Source organism: Siphateles boraxobius, unplaced genomic scaffold (assembly GCF_051911475.1).
Source record: "Siphateles boraxobius isolate OS27281-9 unplaced genomic scaffold, OSU_SipBor_1 65, whole genome shotgun sequence".
Classification (NCBI taxonomy): domain Eukaryota; kingdom Metazoa; phylum Chordata; class Actinopteri; order Cypriniformes; family Leuciscidae; genus Siphateles; species Siphateles boraxobius.
This window is the reverse complement of record NW_027509192.1, coordinates 2,823,293-2,844,090: the sequence shown is the minus strand read 5'-3', so window position 1 is coordinate 2,844,090 and position 20,798 is coordinate 2,823,293. Positions and strand designations below refer to the sequence as shown.

Genomic DNA, 20,798 nt, shown 5'->3' with positions numbered 1-20,798 from the left:
ACCTGTTATTATTTGATCCGTAATGTTCTATGAATCATATTTTTGAGGTGGAGGACTCATTACTGATTAAATTTTTTTTTTGTAAGTTTGAGCCTTCTTTTAAAGGTGAAGTAAGTGATTTCTGAGAAACGCTGTTGAAAGGGGATCAGACCGAGCAGCACAACACACTTGTAGCCAATCAGCTGTAGGGGGTGTGTCCGAGTCATGAGAGAATGAGCTACAGGGAGATTTGAAGAAAGACTGTAGAAAGAAAGATGGCTGAGAGACATTACAAAAGAGAGAAGGTCAGAGGAATATCCCTGGAAAAAGAAGTGCTGATCAGGCTAGATCTTTAGGACCAGCATTAGGCCCTGTCCACACGGAGACACGTTAAGGTGTATACGTACAAATGTTTTATCGGACTGGCGTTTCGTCCAGACGGATCCGGCGTTTTGGGAGACTGAAACCGCTATTTTTTGAAACCGGATCCCAGGATGGATAAATCTGAAACCGACACCCTTGTGTTTTCCTGTGTACGGCCAATCCGTATATTTTGTGAAACGATGATGTCATCACCCCACGTGTCGACTAGTCAGACACGCTAAATCAGTAACAACACTGCGACTACTTGCTTGAGTTCATGCTTCAGAAGCTACTGAGCCTCTTTTATTTCTTTATTTATTATTTAGGCCTACTTTAATGTATTTTTTATTTTATTTCTTTATTTTACTTCTTTATTTATTTATATTTCTTTCTTATGCTATGATGCATGTATTTTGTCTGATTAAGACATTTCGTATTTTGTAGGGATGGGCATTTCAAGCAAAAATAATATTCGACGATCGCTGGGAATTATTTTATTATTATTCAAAAAACGCACCTCTGCCCCTCATGCTCACCGGTGACATGCACGGCGTTCGCTCCGACATTAAATTTCTCTGTACACTAGGCCTACATGTTGTAGCCATTAAAGGAAAGTTAGTTACATATTTATGTTTAAATATTATGTTATTTTTTTCCATTTCATAAATGTTGATTATATGAAATGTGAACAGCATAGTAAGATGAGCAATAGAGACACATCATTTTGACCACTTCATTAAGTTTTGTTTTGTATAAAGCCTTTCTTTAAAGTGAATTTCGTTTTGTATAAATTGTATCTTAATTTTAATCAATGTTTCATGAACCATTTTCCTGAATTTAATAAATAAGAAGCAAATATAGCAGACAATAATCAGGACATAGAGGCGCCGACGCGATATAACTTGCATCGCACGTGAACTGGAGCTTGTCTCATAAATGAACAGAAACTCAGAAATATATCTAAGCTTGAAATGTTTACTTTTAAACAAAACAATTCAAAACGAAAAGAAACAGACAACTCTAATAATCCGTATGAAGTGCGCACTTCTCTCTATAGGCACCTTCACAATACTGCGAAGGTGGCGAGTCAGCATCGTCACAGAAAACACTAGTTTATTAATAAACAATTAAAATGTCTCCTTGCTATATTTGACACATTCATAATAAATAGGCTATTTGCCGGTTCTTCGTGGCATGCTTTATACTTTAGCTAACTAATCGAATATCGTGACTCATCCCTATTTTGTATCAGGCCATTTATGGTTTTTCATATTGTTCAATAAAGTTCTTGGTAAAAAAGAAAAGAAGCTACTGTGCCTAATATTAAATACTGTATATTATTGTATACAGCGCGAAAGGTTTATGCGCAAGTCTTCTTCTCTCTTTTTAGTGTATCTGTGTCAGAAATACAGCGCCTCATACTGGTCTGGCATGTATACTACATCGGTTTCAGTCGGTTTCATGTGTACGCAGATATTTCTTGAGACGCCGCCATGTTTACGGAATTTTTTTTTATAATTAGGAAAAAAAAAGATCGGATAGGGAAAGCTCTGGCTTCGTGTGAACGTGGGCTTAATATAACATTCGTGAGTAACATTGGTTTTGCGGTTTCACAGAACCAAGATATGCTGTTGATGTAATGTTAGCTTCAGTAACGGGACAGTTGAGTGTCATTGAAGCCTAATTTTGCTTTGCTTCAGCTATGATAGTGACATCAACTCTTGCATTGCATGTTCGTGTATTTTGGGGGCGGAGCAATGATGGAAGGGGTGTGTTTGTTTGGGTTGGTTTCAAATACCAACAATGTTTCTCAGAAATTGCTTACTGCACTTTCAAGTTGAAATATTGGATATAACTTTAAACAAGCAGTTCTACCACAATAAAACAAGTGAAAAAGTAATGAATGGTTTTTGTGAGTACATTGACTTAATGGAGACAGAACATTTGTGCTGGATCAATTAAAAAAAGTACTGGAGCAGGAGCATACGGATATATAGATTTGATCTGACAGAAAAATCCAATAGGCCTATAGCCTATATCCAAAATACTGTATATGCCAATATATTCTTTTTATAGTCAAAGGTGCTGGAATGCCTTTTCAAATCGTTACAGCTCAATTGAAGCCAGAAGATTCCTTTAAGCTTGTGTGACCCGGGTTTGTTCCAGCAGGGATGTGGTTCATAGAGCCGATAGTCTCCATCAAGGAGTTTGTATAGTGGAAATTGAACTGCATTTCTGCTCAAATATGGAAAGACTCTTGATATCACACCGTCATCCACCAACAAGCTTCCTGTCTGTGATGTTAGCTGTATCATCCACGTCTATCTATCTGGAAAAGGAGCACAACCACACCCACTCCTTTCTTTTTCCTTTTTAACACTGGCTTTCAGGGGTCACACACACACACACACACACACACACACACACACACACACACACACACACACACACACACACACACACACACACACACACACAGCTCAGTTTTCACCAACAGTTTTCTGTCTCTCAGTCAAGCTCATGAATTGTGTTCTGTCTCCAGGCGTCTGCTGAATGCCGCACACTCATCGTCTCCTGAAACACAAACCCTCGGCTGAGATCACATGACCTCTGTAACTCCACCGCCTCTACAACGCTCTTTTCCAGTCTTCAGAACACAAACCTCAGCTCGCTTTCTATTTTAGTCGCTGTCGATTGATCTGAATGATTCAGAGAGGAGAATCAACAACATAAATCAATTCTACAGAACCACAGAACACACACTTACACACTTCATAGGCATCTAGATAGGTTAAGCCTCAATGCAATGGGCCTCTTTCACCATAATAATATATAGAGGCACTAAAGTGTTTATCCGTAACTATCAGTGTTGATCAAAGCTGTTTTCTTTTATTTCATAACTGATTTAAAGGACATACCGAAGATAAAATTATTTTAATTAAAATATATTGCTGACAAAGATATGACCAGAAAAAAAACACTGCAAGATATTAACAAACTTACATTTCTTAAAGAATGATAGTTGTAAATAATACAATCAATTAATTGTATAATAATTAGCTTATATATTAAATGTCTGAATATTTAGCTTAATTTTGCACTTTCTCATGACTAAGAAGAATGAATATGATGAAAATATTTGTAAATGTTGAATAAATGTAATGAAATTATATTTTCATCAAAAAACAAAAGCAATGAAACAAAAAAGGCGGGGCTTAGTTAGCAAAGGTTTCTGCAGAATACTGTATGTAGAATACGGCCCCATTAAGACACACCCTCCTCATCTAAAATACTCCAAGGAAACATCAATTATCTGAGCCGATGCTCTCGTGCAGATCTGGGTTAACTGCTGGTGCTATCGGCATGTTTACCTCACACAGTAAATCCAACAGGACTGCTGATGAATAAACAAATCCAATTAAACAAAGCGTTAGCCTGGGAATGCTTACCTCAGCCTCTTCAACACACCTTAATCGGAGCTTTAAGCAGCATTACTGCACGACTCCACTGTCCTGAAGAATTTATAACCACTCTGAACACAGCTCGCAAATGCCAATCGCCTCGAAGATACACACTACACTCACACACGTACATGTACACACACAAACCTGATGGTTGTTGCCATCTCATTCAGCAAGCAAAACCAGCTGCTGAGCTTTCATCGATCTAGTGGCCTGAGAAGAATACTGATTACACACACACACACACACACACACACACACACACACACACACACACACACACACACACACACACACACACACACACACACACACACACACACACACACACACACACACACACACACAGGCATTCTTGTCCCCAACACAAGGAGACACAAGCTCGAAAATACTTAACAGGCTATGGCTATTTAAGTACTCCACACACATTTGCAATACAATACCTTCAGCTACAAAACAAGCACAATCAAATTAAAATACAAGGACCGCCCACATTAACACATCAAGCTCCGCCCACACTCTCAATCGATTCACAAATTTTGGTGTGTGATGACAATGGAGGACCAACAGAACATTCAAGTACTTGCCTAATCATTTCAGAAAACATTTTAGTCAAACTGAATTAGGCAACCTGTTAGTTTAAAGGAATATTTCAACTGGAAATTAAAATTCTGTATTCACTCTTATGTCATTTATAATCTAATTGCCATTTTATCTTTATATCCAACAATGTCTTTCTTGATGTTCTATATCTATCTATCTATCTATCTATCTATCTATCTATCTATCTATCTATCTATCTATCTATCTATCTATCTATCTATCTATCTATCTACAGTGCTTAGCACAGTGCTTAGCGCAAGTGAACACACCCATGCTAAAGTTGACTAAAAAGAGGAATAAAAAAAATCCTTTTAGAAATTGATCTTAATGCCTTAATTAAAAAATGAGGAAAAATCCAACGTTTAAGAACACCAATTTTCTTTGTGAATGCATAATGTATCGTAAATAAATAAATGTTCACCATTACCTAGAGATTGGCATGGGCACTTTCCATAAGGTCATACCTCAATGCAAATCAAACCAGCTATTAGCCTAACTAAAATAAAACCATGCCAATCTCTAGGTATTGTGAAGGGAATGTGATGATGTGGGGCTTTTTTAATTCCAAAGGCCAAGGGAACTTTATCAAGATGCATAGTATCCTGGATCCATGAAATAACTGGCCTATAAAATAAAAAAAAATCTTCCGGCCTCTATGGGAATTTAATATAGGGGTGTCCTGACTTATGTAACCTGTATTTTAAGGAATACTTGTATTTCTGTGTTGTACGTCACACGCAGGCTCACTATTGGCTGCCGATGGTCATGTGTGTGATGCGTGTGACGTACTACACAGAAGCACTACGCTATTACACAAGTGGACTGACTCGAGGCCCACAGAGAAGGAAATGAATAGTTGAAATAAAGTCGTCATTTTTGTTTTTTTTTGCGCACAAAAAGTATTCTCGTCGTTTAATAAACTTAAGATTGAGCCACTGTAGTCACTGACTATTTTAACGATGTCTTTAATAACTTTTCGGGGAACAAGTTTCAATCCCTCAAGAAGCCTATGGAGGAGTGATCCAGCTTTCAGATTTAATCCAAAATATCTTAATTTGTGTTCCGAAGATGAACGAAGGTCTTACGGGGTTGGAACAACATGAGGGTGAGTAAATACTAGGGATGTAACGATTCACTCGCAACCGGTTGAAAATCGATAAAATTGTGTGACGATTCAAGTCGGTTGAAATCTTAAACGAATCGCGATACACGTTTTAAACAGCAGGGCGCGTTTACTGAATAGCCTAACGTTACTGTGAAGTTGTGAACCTCGCTTTACAGGCACAATAGCAGCGAGCACAAACTGGCACGAAGCTAGCGAGTGTTTTCACTTCATTCATAGAACTTGAGCTTGTGTGAGAACTCAACTTCCACAGGAATGCACTGAAAACGCTCGGTTTGCTCCGCTCGCGCCGCACGCCAGTGTGTTTCATACGGTACTGATCCACTTGTGTGACACGACTGAAGCGTGGTGTCGCACACCTCTCCAGATTTGTAAGTTGATGGGCGTTCCTCAAGTTTACCGCTATGGGCGTGGTTTTGACCCAGCGGCCAGTCTAGAACAAAGGCCCTTCGAGAGACTACTTCTATTGGATAGACGCGTCGCGTTTGACGGATTCATTTGCATAAAGATGGGCATCGGCCAGCTTTTTGACGCGCAGCATTTTTCCAAATGAAGCACCGCCTTCCCGGGATGCTTTGCGGGCGCGTTAAAGTCGCGTGACGTCACCCATAGGAATAAAGCGGAGTGCGGCGCGACTGAAGTGACGCACGGACAAGTGGATCAGTACCGATAGACTGGTGTGCTCGCGCCGTCAAACACATGGCAACGGCAAGCGTAGATGTTGACTCATTCAAATCGGAGGTGTGGCGGCATTTTGACTTTCCGTAGACTAAAAATAATCACCACCGTGAGAAGCACCAGTCACCTCCGTTTTCATGTAAAAGACATTATGACAAGTGCCAGTGCCACGGAGATCACAAGGTGCATCAGTGTTTCCTTGGCAACCAGGAATCTGGTTTATCTCTGTCTCAATGTGTTCTGTTTTTTTAACTCTTACTAGTGTAATGATACAAACTATAACAAAATTAGAATCGTTACATCCCTAGTAAATACTGACAGAATTTTCATTTTTGGGTGAACTATCCCTTTAAATCAAATGTCCAAAATCAAAATTACTTTGTAGGGTTTCAATAAAATAATTTTCAGTTGCATCATGTCATCTGACGCAGGTTATTTATTGCCTATATGGTGTCGATTAAGTTTCATTCTAAAGTTAAAATTCTTGTATTGACTCAATCCTACCGCCCAGTCAAAATACAGGCGCTGCCCACAGACAGACGAAAAAAACACTTCCACAACACGAGCACCACCCACAACCCAGGCTCCACCGCACGACTACCTGACATTTCCAAGTTGTTCCCATAGAGTCTTCCATTGTGATTAACATTTACTCAGCAGGCCTACAGCATCTTCTCCCTGCAACACTAATGAGCTCTGCTGGCTCGTTACTGCCAATTCATTTCCAGAACATCCTCCGAGTAATCATAAAAACATGAATTGCATCATACATAAAAATGCAGTTTCCTGTTGCTTTATGAAGATGCCTTGAACTGTATGCAATGTCTTTTCAAAGCATAATGTGATACTGCGGCATTAAACATTTGCTGGAGAATATCACTAATGTAACAATGAAGAGAGGAAGAGTCCTTTGACAGTGCACAGATTTTCAAAATAATTTAATTTGGATGCACCATCCCTGACTGTTCGCTAAACAGACAGCAATTTAAAATTTCAGGAATCTAATGCAAAACTAATGGATAAAATAATAGTTATTCAGTGGGGCTTTTCTCCTGGGCAAAAAGCATTTCATTTAAAGATTAGCGGTAAGCTGCTCTATTTCTCTCTCTCGCTCTGACAATAAGACTGTAAGTGATTTGACTTTAAAGAGCCATGGGTAAATGAGCCTGTGTGTGTGTGCGCGAAACAGGAAGTAATCAGCAATAAGACACAATGGCACAAGCTCCTCCCCTTCACACGCCCCTCCCACTCATTTGCATAACAACCCAGTTAAGATCTCTTGTACCCTTGCACTACATAATAACTCAATGAATCCAACTTAACATAATTTCCATTGTTTACATAAGAATATACAAATCTACAGACACAAATTAAATACATAAAACATTCAGATTAAAAGAATTCCGTATATACTTACTAAAAGGGACAGTTCGCCCCAAAATTAAAAGACTCCAAAAGTAGTCAATACGACGTGTGCACTATATTTCAATTAATCTTTTCAGTTCATAAGAGAAGTAGCACTGTGTTTAATTCGTGACTGATTCATTTTTTTGAACAATTTTTTTGTTATTTCAAATTATTTTATATGTATTTATTAACCGGAAATTATTTTCAATATATTTACACAAAAATTATTTTATATTCAATGTCTGATTTGGGAATGATTCATTCTTTTGAACAAATCTTTTCAATGAGTCAGTTAATTCAGTTCACAAAACCAATCTGAAAGATTCAATCACAAACTGGACTGATCTGGTTTTCGGGACCAAGAAATTCACGTTTATTTGTCATCTCCCGGGCTTTCATGAAAACTACAGATTATACTTCAAAATTTTTGTATCCCCGCCCACGGACAGTCGGATCTTCAGAGGGTTATTAACAGAACATATATTGTAAGGGTAGGTTTTTCACTGAAAATTTTATCGTATTTTGCCTACACTTTAAACAGAATTATAGTAAAAATGGAACACTATGGCAACAGCTTTCTTCCCTGTACGCGTCAGCATTTTGAATGGCAGTTTCTTTCAGTTTTTGGCCTAAAAGTTTGAAGTGTTAAATACAAACAGAGTTTTTCAGATTTTCCGTCACGCTGTTCTCTCCATATTTACGATTCTCTGCAGCCTCACTGCCTACAACGCACTGGATCCTTCACTGGAAACCGAAAGTAACTCACTCCCGCTAAACGTTTACTCTTTAGAAATCTTGCAACATGGCTGAAAGTTTCCTAAGAAGTATTTCCTAGACGGTATTTGACTCTGGTAAGCGTATCCATCGCCGACTGGTGGGAGTGGGACGGCAACATGCCCAGTGCATTATGGGTGTTGAAGTTTTCCCACCCATTTGAAAAAATGGAAGTCAACCACCTTTTTTTCTCTACTCAGGTAGCACCTATTTCAAAACTTTTTCGCCTTTCAGGCAGCTTTGTGAAACTAGAAAGCTTCTTTTTTTGTGTGTTCCACCTTCTGTGAAGAAAGCCATATGAGTTTTGAAACGACATTTGGGTGAGTAAACAATGACAGAATTTACATTTACTGGTAAAGTATTACATGTTTTACTTGCTCCCTGAGGATTGGTGATTGCAGTCAGATGCTGGGTATCCTGGGAGTTGGGTGAATAGAAAAATAACACGGTCACCTTGTTGGCTATACAGATGAAATCACATCACACTGTGCTGCAAACGTGTTCATCAAGAAGCCCAGTCACACAGCTTGAGTTTAAAGCCAGATAGCATCTACCATCAAATAAAACATACAAATTTCAACGAGATTCATCCAGGCCCTGACGGAATGACATCGGTCGTACCTATTTGTACATCATATTATTTGCACACTGGAGTAATGAAAGTGATTTCCGTTGACACAAAGCGAATTGATTCTCCGTCGGTGCCTTTATTGCTCCATGAGTGCCGTCGATCACACTGATTTCATTTGTAAAACCAGCGATCACAATGAAACACATTATTTATTTTTTACCATTGGAGAGAGTGAAGTGCAAAAACGTTTGCATGACGGTAAGCACATTGTCACGTCAAGCCTGCTTTTTACAAAAGCCCATGTGGGAGTAACAAATGGCGAGTGCACTCTTCCGAGCTCTGCGTTCCAAGTTTTATGTGTACGCAACGTTTATTCACAAGGCCCCTGAATTCATAGCTCACACTGAGCAAGTGATATTTGGACCAGTATTTCTGTGGGAAATCTTTCAGCTCCTGTGAGATTTATATGAAGAACTAATCCAACAGCAGCAGACATAACAGATAACCCACACACACACACACAACTCAATATAGCCTGAGCCAGCTGGGTTGAAATTGCCCAGACTGATTTAATATGCTGTGTGGACAGAGCACCTGCCATCAAATGCTCAATTCCAAATCAGATCAATTCAGAAATCAACTTCACTGAATAAGCACAGTACTTATTAAAGACAGCTGCTCGTTCTAGAGTACTCAACCAACCTTTTAGATGATTCTACATCATTGTACAGCCTATATCTTCACTAGCACCACGGGTCAACAATTCACTTTAGCGGACGTTTTTGCCCATTAGATTTGATTTTCAAGGGTGTTTTTCTACATTATGATGGTATAACTTTCTAAAAATGTTTCTCACCCTTTTGTCAAATATTTAAATTTAATCAATTCATTCACAAATTCACATGACTGGGATTACCTCTTATGTTATATCAACAACTCATATTTTATGCATTGATATGAAGACCTTACATTTAATACTACAGTACGCTCTTAAGAAATGAAAGGTTCTTTATGTGACTATATGTGTCCTTATGTGATTGTAATGTGTGTGCACGGGTCTGTAAATGTATTGTAATGTACAATGTAAATCTACGGAAAGGCGGTATATAAAAAAAACAACTTCTTCTTTATTGGCATATGGTTCCATGATTTCATAAAGAACTACAAAAGGTTCTTTATCGTAGTTCTTTAGCTTTTTTTAAAATGTTCTTCACACTAGAAAAAAATGGGTTCTTTCTGTTCGTTGAAAGGTTCTTTGGGAACCAAAAATGGTTCTTCTATACCATTGCAGTAAAAAGCCCCATTTTGGAAACTTTATTTGTAAGAGTGCATTTGAAACTATTACAAATCAATTTATCGAAAAAAAAAAAAAACCATAAAAGGGACATATTTTTCCATTTTCGACTGATAAAAAAAAGTATATATATATATATATATATATATATATATATATATATATATGACACACACACGGACAGAGAACATACACGAACATAATTGAATGATGTTCCTTTCATTTATGCATAATATGTATTGTTAAGTATGTTATATATATATATATATATATATATATACATATATATCATTTTGGGTATCACACGCGCCACACACACACACGCACGCACACACACACACACACACACACACACACACACACACACACACATTAAATAGGAAGCGTTGTGAACTTACAGCATCATGTATTGCTGCAATAACACGTACGTGGATATGTTCATCTTATAAAACGCGACGATCCGTCCAGAAAAACCGCTGAAAGTGCTTGTATATCCGTGTATGATAAACCCTTCATATATCACAGAGGATCCCTCACATAGGCACATACATAAACTCTCTTCATAGGATCACAGACATCATCATTATCATCTTCATTATCATTATCATTTCTCGGGTGATCGATGGGCTCAAGGAGTCGCACAGATATTCTGATATCCTCCGTCTGTCCTATTAAAATCACAGCAGTGGTTCGGTCTGCAGTCTGGACTCACCCAGCGCCGAATGAGAGAGCATCTCATGCGCGCGCGCACACACACACACACACACACACATACACACGCACACGCACGCGCGCGTCTCCAATCCCGTTTATTCAGTCTCCAAAATGTCTCTGAACAAATAAACTGCTGCAAACCGTGTGTGTGAGAGAGATTCTAACGCAAATGATCAAAGATATGTGTCTCTTCCTCACAGTTTACCTTGAGAAGCACATTTCCCGCCAAAATATCAGTAGCCTACAGTTCTAACTAGCCTACTGATGAAATAAATCGATATTGAATGTAAAAGAGGTATTAGGATCCTTTCTGACATTTAAAGGACAAGTTCGGTATTTTACACTTAAAGCCCTGTTACGATCTTAAACGATCTTAAAACAGGGCTTTAAGTGTAAAATACCGAACTTGTCCTTTAAATTCAGTTTTTCTTAAACTAACACCAAGTTACCACATTTTAATTTTAGTAACTGCAACGTTTCCATGGTAAATGCTTTAAGGAAGCTGCATGTATGGTTTGTTTTTAAATGTTCATTCTTAAAAATGAACAGACCCTTACAGAAAACATACCATGAGGGTAATACACACTTTGAAGGTAGGCATACTGTAGTCCAACATTTATTCATTCATCAGATGTTTTATTCTAAATGACTTGAGAATAATAAGCATAAAATTGAGAGAAAGCTAAATAAATGTGGTAATCCAACAGTAGCATTCAATATTCATCTGTTGGTCACATGACCTTTTACGCAGCCGCCATATTTATGAACAAAAAGCAATAGCAGTGAATTCAAAAGCACCTGAGAAGCAATATCAATAAAAATGTCGATCACTGGGTTTGAGTCGTACAAGTCTCAGGAATAATTTATAGGCCTACAGATCTGTAGTCAGCACAAACATTGCCAAATATCACACGCCAATGTTTACATATAGGCTAGCATACTTTAACCCATACAGTGGCGAACATGGTGGCTTTGAGTAAAACAATTCTCCCAAAAATGAAAGTTTGGTCATTTTTATCACCCTATATTACCAAAACCTGTATGCCTTTCTTGGTAACACTTTATTTCGATAGTCCACTTTAGACATTCTACTATAAGTAACTTTGCAGCTACATGTCAACTAACTGTCATCAGAGTATTAGTAGACTGTCTGCTTAATATCGGCTAACCCTTTATTTTGTTGGTCCCCCAACAGATATTCTACTGACTATAAGTAACTTAGCAACTACAAGTCAAGTTGTTCTCCTAACGGGAACCCTAACACCTAACCATAACCTAACAGTCTACTACAGCCTACTAATACTTTAATGACAGTTAGTTGACATGTAATTGAAACGTTACTTATAGTAAGTAGAATGTCTAAAGTGACTATCAAAATAAAGTGTAACCCCTTTCTTTCTTCTATAGTACACAAGAATATATTTTGAAAAGTGTCACAGTGTCTCTTTTTTTTGGTCCATGACTCCATACTTGTCAAAGATGTCTGAGGTAAAATTTTCTCAATGAATGAGTAACTTCACATTTGTATATGATGAATGTCAAAGTACTATGGTATTACCTTCTGAAACCCTCATTGTACCTATGTACCAAACTTTTTGTTCTAAGGAAAATGTTCAGAATAATCATTCTTTTGCTGTTGTTGACTGTAGTACCGCACATGAGGTCATGGGGGCACTGTTGCTCTCACTCAGATTGCTGTGCCTAAAAAAACATTTTCCAGGCACCTTAAGCATCTGCCTGAAGAAGCTGTTTGAACACAATAGCTGTGAGCAGCATAAACAAACGGCCTCCCATGACATAACAGCTGTCTGTTTAAATTCATAGGGGTCAGTGCACATCACACGCACCCATAACTGCATTCAGTAAATGGGCGTCCCAGGATTTTCAGCTCCTCTCGGCATGATAAATCAGATTAAAGCTGCGTTCAGGAGATTTTCCAGACAGACGTATGCCTGGATCGATGGTCTTATTCCGACTGGGCTGCATTAACAGATGAGTTATGAGAGATTTCTGCAGACGCCACGGGTATGCAGAGACTAAAACCTACAGGATTGGAGTCACTTAACACCTTAAAATGTGTGTGTGTGTGTGTGTGTGTGTGTGTGTGAGTGTCACAGCTAATAAGCCGCGAGTTCTTAGAGTGTGGATTAAGTTTTAATTCATTCAATTTAATTCATTTTTTTTTTTAAATTGGTTAAATTTAATAAATTAAACAGCTCGTACACATATTCTATCACTGAAAAAAATGTAATTACCCATTAAATATGAAAGTATTATGTAAACATTTAAGGGATTTCTTCTTAAATAGAACCTTTCTTTAAAATTGAGTCAAGAATGCTAGGGTTCTATGTCTATACCTCAATTAAACCTATTTTTTTCACATAAGAGTGTAATGTTTTAATTTCAAACAATTAAGCCACCAAAATGAATATATTATGAACAGACATCATGATTGGCATCATTTGACAAACAACATTTTTAACGATATTTTAATTCTGATTTATGATATGGTAAAGGTTAATTGTAATTTATATATAATTTTAATATATACACAGTAAAAAAAATTATATGATCAATAAGAGTTATGTTAACATATACAGTATTACATTGGTTTAACTAAAAATAAGTTAAGCAATTTTCAACTTTTTTATGTTATACAAGATTCAACTCATTTTTTTAAGTCAGTGTAATGTAATTTAAGTTTATTTTACAGTGCATAACATGATCCCATAATGGGAACCCCTGGTTCTATAAGAAGCACCTGAAGGGTTCCATTTAGAACTTTATCTTCTAGGAATCCTAGATAGATGGTACATTTTACACTGATATAAAAGTGTCTAGAAGACAAATGAGTCGCGACAGATGTTTCTCTAGTACACAGTTTCTGTCTTTCATTCCAAACATTCGGCACTCAGAGAGAGTTAAACTATATTCTTAAAATACAACTTAAACCATGTAAAAGTGTTTTATTTACTCGCCAGAGCCAATTTCGACTCCCATTTGTTGCTCGATGTCTGTGCTGGGTTCTCCAGCTGATTCTTTGTGACTGGGGAAAATGAGACCGACAGGAATAGAGCCGTCAGCCAGGAAAAAACAAACATCAGAATGGCATCTTCCAAACCACATGATTTATTTCACAGTTAATGTTGGAACAGCATGACAAATCTGAATAGTTTGTAAAGCACAGGACGTCGTGATGAGGGCAGACGCATATTAGGCCTAATCTGACGTATGAGCGACACTTGATATGATCTACAAGTCCAGTGTGACACAAACTCCGTCTGCGCGCACACAACGGCTTTCAGTTTCAGAATAATTCTGCTCTTTTTCACTCTCCATCTCCGTCTCGCCTCTTTCCAGGGCTAGAAAGGTCAAAATGACACACAGAATCCAACACAACACTCTCTAGTAGAGAAACTAATGGCTTCTACTGACAAAAAAAGACAGACTTTTGATTATTGTCCACATTGTGTCTTGCATAGCCAGACTTTTGACTAGCAGCATAAATTATTCTGGCCAATAATCACCCATCTGACCGACCATCTGACCAACATGTTAAGAAACCAAACACAGTTTGTTGTACTTGCAGCTATTGTAAAATACCGGTAGTTGATTAATAAGCCGTCGTGGAAAAAAAAACTTTCAATAATAAAATTTGTAACAAAAATAATAAAATAAAAAATACAAATAATAATAGAAAATAGTTAATATAATGACTCAGCAGTATTGGTATGCTGGTAATGTTTAAATAATAAAAGTATTAAATAATAATAAAAATAATTCATATAACAACACAGTGGTGATGGTATACTGGTAATAATATTTAAAAAACATATAATAATAATTAACAATTGCACAGAAGTATCTGTACACTGGTAATGTTTAAATAATAAAATAAAATTAAATATAATAATAGTAAAAAGTATTGGTATGCTGGTAATGCTTTGCATAATTTAGAAATGATGTAGTTATTCTTGTGAATAGTTTTAGTCTACTAGGCATCTCAAACTAAATTCTGGTTATCTTTTAAAGATTTCATGCTACTAACCTAGCAAATTTGTAAAAGAAAATAGGTTTTCCTCAGTAGTTTTATCAAGTACTGTGTTAAACATGACTACTACAAAAACATGCACACTCCGAGAGTTTACGTCAAGCAGCCAATCAGATTTGAGCTTGTCAGATCGAGGAGGAGAGGGAGGCGAGCAGAGAGAAATGTCTTGGCACACTTTAGCTGGGCTCACACACAATACACTATGCTGAGATATTTCTCTTTGTATTACTGATGGCATTTCCCAGCCGCAGGCTGCAGTGCACAGACAGCAATAGCAACTTTAAAAGATGTTTCCAGCACAGCACTCATCTCATCTGGAACCAACAAAATCTCATTCTCTTGTTCTGTATTCTCTTGCTATGCTGGTAACAATCATATCTACCCACACTGACTTAGATCTCTCTTACAAACGCACGCACGCATGCACGCACGCACGCACACACACACACACACTCAAGGGCTGTCAGGATTTGATTAAGCAACAATGTGCTTATATACTTCACATTTCTGAAACGCAGCTTCAAATTAAACAATGCAAAATAGCACAGATAACACCAAACAGAACTGTAAACACAACTATGACCATTGAAAACTAACCACAACTATTTATAGACCTTACAAGTTCCCATTCCTTGCCAGAGCTACTTAATTATACAGTATATGTAGGTGAAATAGCCAATGGCCACACCCACAAACACAGTGGCCACTCCCCCAAAACACAACGCACAGATCAGCTGACATATTGACTTCAATTAATTTACATTAGCCAATTAAAAGCACAGATAATATATATTATTATTTTGTAAAATGAACAGGAAAGAGGGCAAACTGTAAAAAATAGTTTTTTCAAGGTAGTCACTGAATGGAAAAAACCCTGAACTAGTTTTGGAGTGACCTGTTTTTCTCCATCTCTCAGGGCACCAGTCAGGTTACAGAACATAATATGTAGAGTTTTGTGTCCAGAGAATCCAGTTCAAATCCTGCCTCCAGACCTTTCAATGATTAAAACCATCTGAATAAAAGAAATCATACGCTCTTCAACATTAGGTCTCAAAAATTTTCAGCCTTACAACACATGCTGTCAAACTCTAGTCTCAACAGTACAGTGAATTGTTTCAGTAAATCCGACAGAAGAACACAAATCTTGTAACCTTTGATTGAGGGTCATGAAGTCATTTTTAGGGTTTACATAATCAGTACTCGCTGACTGCCCACGTCCAAGCATAATATTCAGATTTTGCACTTCATGAAACACATTTTACCCAAAGACCAAAGGCAGAAGTTCCCTAAGGAATGTGCTCTGCATTCAAACCACAATAATGAAACCCTACAGCAAAAGAAGTCACTGTCACTGAAGTAATACATTATTAAACTCCGAAGCACTATTTTACAGTATTGAGTAGTACTTCAGAAACCCCACAGTACTGAAACCCTACAGTACATACATCTTATTGCATTGGGACTGTAAAGTACTGAGATATTACAGTATTAAAACTGTACAGTACTGACATTTTACAGTATTGAGAATACAAAGCACTGAAATATTACAGGAATTAAACGTATGATTACAGAACTATGGCAACACCAAAACTCTATAATGCTGAAAATGTACAGAGCTAAAACTCTACAGTACTGACATTTTATAGTATTATAGTATTGAAATTTTAAACTACGCATCCCTACAGAAACCTAAAGCAATAAAACCTTACAAATCTAAAACCATAGGATACTGAAATCTTTCAGTAAATTCTACAGTACTGAAATCTTACAGTACGTGCACTAAGTCCTCTTCAGCTTCAGTGCTGGGATGAGAATTGATCATGAAGCATCTGTGTAGAAACCAATACTCTATTTTTATCCTATCTCTCAACTACGACATCAGTAAAGAGTATTGCCCAGGTGAACACTTAAAGTGAGATCAATTAAAAACACTTAGCTTATGAACAAGGCAAATTAAGGAAATGTATGGCAGCAGAATATGGATGGACATCAGAATTTGGATGTGGATCCGCTTGCAGTTTTGCCGAAAGTTTGGTGTATGTGCCAGTACGTCTCACCATGATCAAACCAGCACAATTGCAAAGTGTAAGTATTCATGAATGTGTGCGTTTTCCTGTACCTTCTAAGTGGGTTCATAAATATCTAACGCTGGAAAAATTCACACATCTCTCAGAGAGATAGAGTTACTATAATGCCTTGTACACAAATCAGATTCAGAATGTAGCTGAAAACATCAGCTGTTTCTCCGGAACGGATCAGCATTATAGAGCAGAGCTCTCAAATTACCAAATAGATACATTTTACAACCGTGAATTTTGTCTATATACATTTATTGGCACAGTTATTGATGCATGGAAAAACCTTTTCAGAGTTGAGCGACTCGTCTCTCCCTCATTCACGCACTACTCTCCATGTTTAGGGGACTAATGATGCCTGCGATGAACTGTAATTTGCTCCTTGAAGATCAGGAAGGTAGCAGTTCAAGAGACCAGGAACATCACAAGCCGGCTTTGATGTAGTGGTCAGGGGCCTCATTTATAAAACTGTGCGTAGGATCCTTACTAAAAGTGTACGTGCGCCAGAAAGCTAAAAATGGCGTACGCAAAAAAATATTCACACTTATAAAACCGTGCGTACGCCCGAACCTGCGCAGAATTCACTTTATAAATCCCAGTTAGCGGAAGATTGTGCGCACATGCGTCTACTCCCCGAAACAACCATATATGGAGCTTACAACGCCTAGTTTTACTATGCATATCCTCATCTGCATATCATTTGCATATGATTATTCATCCACGTGATAACATGTTTAACGGTACAAGACATTAGGAAAATATGAAATGCGGCAGTGCTGTCACATTAGTTACATTAATAAAAACTAGTAGCCTATCCTTGCCTTGTTTTTGAATAAATAAATATTCAATAAAATAGTATAAAACACATTTCGGAGAAAGTTTTTCTTAATTTTTTCCACTGGCCAAAGAGTACTTTTAATTGATTTATGTTTTAAATGGAAACAGATAGACCTTGTTGTGCATTATTTGCACGAAACCATTTTCTCACACAATCTGCTATTATCATGATAAGCAATTATCTCTTTAGTTAAAACATTAAAACACAGCATGCAAGAGGAAAAGTGTTCAGAAGCATTGCATCCACAACAAATATTTCTATTTATTGAATATAATTTTTTTTGTAACTTCTCAGTAATGATTTCATGTAATTTAAGTGTTGAACTACATTAATCAGAATGGCATATTTAATCTAAATCTTTACAACAGAAGTAAAACAAAGTTTAAATCATTGTTTTATTTATTTAAACTGTTGTTGTGAACATGAACTGTATTTATGATTAGGACTTATAATGAAGATTTACGGTTTTAGATGCGTTATGCTATGCGTCAGTTTTACTAAACAGCCAAACGCGCTCGCTGGCGCGGACATTTAAGAAGGGATGAATGTTTGCTTCATGTGATAGGCTTGGTTGTTGAAATTATATTTGTATTATCTTTCTGTATATGTATAATTTTCTTTAGATTTTCTGTCTAAAAGTGACCAAGAAGACATTTAACTCCAGCTCACCATCGGGTTCGCCAAACTGCTCCATCTCCAAAATGTTCGTACACATGGGTCAGAGTTTGCGTGCAGGTGCGTAAATTTTCCCGTCAAGTTTGTTTTTATAAATCACAACTTGTAAGTGACGTACGCCTCTTTCAGGGCCTGTTTTGTGCGTACGCAATGGTTATAAATGAGGCCCCAGGTATTTAAATTTATGAGGATGGGGCGTTCATCATCTGAAGGAGCATCACCTGAACTAGCCAAGCCAATGAAGATGCTTCACTGATTAATAACCGAAGCACTGATTAATAGTTATCGCACCACACAGATGTAATGAGTCCCAAATCGCTTCCCCTACATAATAGTACATAGGGAATAGTAAATGAGTGCTTGTTTGTTGTCGTCACAAAATAGGTTTGTTGTAATGCCTTTTTTAACATTCACATTCACCAACAGATAGCTAAATACTTAATATTCACAGCTACCATTTGATAATACATAATGTTACAATACTCTTAAGAAATCAGTGACTGTTTCATGGTACTGAAATCATTAGTTTTTACCTCTTAGAAACAATTCAGCATATAAGTTTAAGACATAAAAAATTAAGATTTTTCACATTATATTTCAATAGTTTTCTTTAGCATAAAGACAATGCAAAAGTCAATAATATAATTTTAATTATTTTATAATTTTGTTTGTTTGTATAGTAAATCACACTTTTTTTTGTCATCATGAAATAAAAATAAAAAAATAATCAAAACTGTATGTAATATTCCATGTACATCTTTTTTTTAAAATTCATAATTCATTTAACTCATTTTATTAAAATAACTTCCTCTCCTTCCAGCAACAACATCTCTTCTCTTCTCTCATTACATGTTTACTGGAGCGAGGTTGGGGCAACCTGTCACTCACATGAGATCGACCAATAGCAAACCACAAGCATCCAATCAATTCCCTATGGACAAAAAAAATAATAATACCACCCTACATTTTTTCTTGTATAGATAAAGAAGGTCTGTCCAAAGGGAGCATAACATTTTCAGGTCCTTGGCATTAAGACATTTGAAAACAATCTGCTCACTGTGCTTTTACATTTAAAGGCCTTTAAAATACATATTTGGCTACTTCATAGCAACCCTTAAGAGAGGGATCACATTAAATGCCAAAGCAAATCTCACAAAATGAAAACTGGATTTAAGGATAAATAAGTAACACTTATGTGATTATCTCATAGTTTGAGACCACTGCCATTGGGAAAACTACACTGGTAAACACTGGTGTGGAAATAAGCTGAAAATCTTTACCAACAGTGTTTTACGCAGGGCAAGGGAACCAGCTACAGGTCAGGAGGAAAAACAAAGCTCGCAAACAAAGTGTTTCGGAGGGATCATGAGGTTGTTTGATTGATTTCCTTTAGGTAGATCCTCCCATATCATCCCAATAGACAAACTCAGTCTAAAGACAATTTAATTAAGAGGCAGATGGCAGCAGGGGAGATAATCCAGCAGAGTTTGATGTAATTCGGAGATGATTAAAAACCCATCGCTTCATTCCCCAAATGGAACGACGGCCTCACTTTAACCACACCGAGGGTGTGAATCCCAGATTTACCCACAGGCCTCTCCTGCAGCGCCACTAATCAGCTGGACACATCTGGAATTCCCACTAGAATTTTCCATAGGAAAGACAGAGTCAATGTTCCCTTGTGACCCAAGGAGGTACCTGGGAAATTCTGTTCCTACATGATAGAGCCAGGCAAATATAATTTGCTTTGGCTTTATTTACACTCTGCCGTAATGACCGCATGATTAGCAACATCTCACGTAGAGTCTATTTTCAGGCAGGATATTTATAAAGCCAGAATATTTAAAGCGGTCACAGGCTGGTTTGGATCCACCCCAGATTTATAATCACTGCTGGAAATCTACAGCCTACATATTACAAACTATTTGTCACCATATAATTGTTGGATTACTGACAGCGGTGTTTAATTCAAAACAAATTTTAGCATTTAAGTGCTTCATGATGAAAACCAACAAGAGCGTTTTGCATTTCATCAGCAAAAAAAAGATGCACATTTTGGCACATTAAATCAGCAAGCGAGTTAGAGAATGGCGCATTAGGGAAGAAAAATCACATTATTAATTAATATCTCAATTGTTTCTACTACAAATCAGTGCGATTAAATGGAGAGCAAACATTTGCATATGTCTCCT

General features: G+C 37.2%; 1 protein-coding gene across 8 annotated transcripts in view; it reads right to left on the bottom strand.

Annotated features, from left to right (window-relative positions):
* lingo1a (leucine rich repeat and Ig domain containing 1a) overlaps positions 1–20,798 on the bottom strand; it is a 107,265-nt gene that overhangs the window by 13,478 nt on the left and 72,989 nt on the right. The window contains exon 1 of one of the 8 annotated variants that reach the window (XM_077210259.1): positions 10,652–10,996. The exons of the other annotated variants lie outside the window; for them this stretch is intronic. The gene's annotated coding sequence lies outside the window, so the exon portion shown is untranslated. Of the gene's footprint in view, positions 1–10,651; positions 10,997–20,798 lie in introns of those variants that run through there. 8 annotated transcript variants of the gene reach the window in all.